At 38.4% G+C, this 1,368-nt stretch overlaps 1 non-coding gene across 1 annotated transcript; it reads left to right on the top strand.

Annotated features, from left to right (window-relative positions):
- The first annotated feature begins 742 nt into the window (after window positions 1-742).
- LOC120363694 (U4 spliceosomal RNA) lies at window positions 743-876 on the top strand. Its single transcript, XR_005579150.1, has one exon. It is a non-coding gene; the product is annotated as a U4 spliceosomal RNA (small nuclear RNA).
- Window positions 877-1,368: the final 492 nt, after the last annotated feature.

Here is a 1,368-nt window from a genome sequence, read left to right as displayed (position 1 = left end):
AGAAATAGAAAACCTAAATAACTCCAGTCTGGGTGACAGAGCAAGACCCTGGTCTAAAAAAAAAAAAAAAAAAAAAAAAAAAAAAAATGTAAAAAAAATGTAAGAAAAAATTAAAATGAATAGAAAATCTGAATGGATATATAAGAAGCAATGAGATTGAATTAATAATTTAAAAAGAAAAACTTTCCATGAAGAAAAGCCCAGGACTAGATGCTTCCCAGATGAATTTTACCAAAATGAAGAATTAACACCAATTTTTCACAAATTCTTCCAAAAAACAAGAGGGAACACTTTGCAGTTCATTCTATAAGCCTAGTATTACTCTGATATTAAAGAATGACAGACATAACAAGAAAACTACAGACCAATATCTCTTATGAATATGTACATAAAAATTCTCAAAACAAACCTCTGGGCTGGGCACGGTGGCTTATGCCTGTAATCCTAGCACTTTGGGAGGCCGAGTCAGGTGGATTACTTGAGGTCAGGAGTTCGACACCAGCCTGGCCAGCATGATGAAACCCCGGCTCCCCGTCTCTACTAAATATAAAAAAGTTAGCCGGGCATGTCGGCGCATGCTTGTAATCACAGCTACTCCAAAGGCTGAGACACAGAATTGCTTACACCTGGGAGGTAGAGGTTGCAGTGAGCCAAAATTGTGCCACTGCTCTCCAGTCTAGGTGAGAGAATGAGACTGTCTCAACAAAAACAAAAGCAAAAAACCCTAAAACGTAGGAAACTGAGCTTTGCGCAGTGGCAGTATTGTAGCCAATGAGGTTTATCCGAGGCATGCTAATTGAAAACTTTTCCCAATACCCCGCCATGACAACTTGAAATATAGTCAGCATTGGCAATTTTTGACAGTCTCTATGGAGACTGAATTAAAAAAAAAAAAAAAAAAAAAAAACACCTTAGGAAACTGAATCCAGCAACACATGAAAAGGATTACACACCATGACCAGCTAGGATTAATCCCAGGAATGCAAAGTTTGTTTAATGCCTGAAAACCAATATAGCACATCATATTAATACAAAGAAAAAATACATGCTAACCTTAACAGATACAGAAAAACACTTGACAAAATACAATACTCTTCCATGATAAAAACAAATACACACAACAAACTAGAAATAGAAAGTGTTAGGAAGTGAATTGTGTTCCACCTTCAAATTCTTATGTTGGAGCCCTAACCTCCAATGAGGTTGTATTTGGAGACAGGAGCTTTAAGGAGGTAATCAAGGTTAAATACGGCTGGGCGTGGTGGCTCAAGCCTGTAATCCCAGCACTTTGGGAGGCTGAGGCAGGTGGATCACGAGGTTGAGAGATCGAGACCATCCTGGTCAACATGGTGAAACCCCGTATCTACT

The sequence above is a fragment of the Saimiri boliviensis genome, chromosome 3 (genome assembly GCF_048565385.1).
Source record: "Saimiri boliviensis isolate mSaiBol1 chromosome 3, mSaiBol1.pri, whole genome shotgun sequence".
Lineage (NCBI taxonomy): Eukaryota > Metazoa > Chordata > Mammalia > Primates > Cebidae > Saimiri > Saimiri boliviensis.
This window is presented reverse-complemented; position numbering and strand designations above follow the sequence as displayed.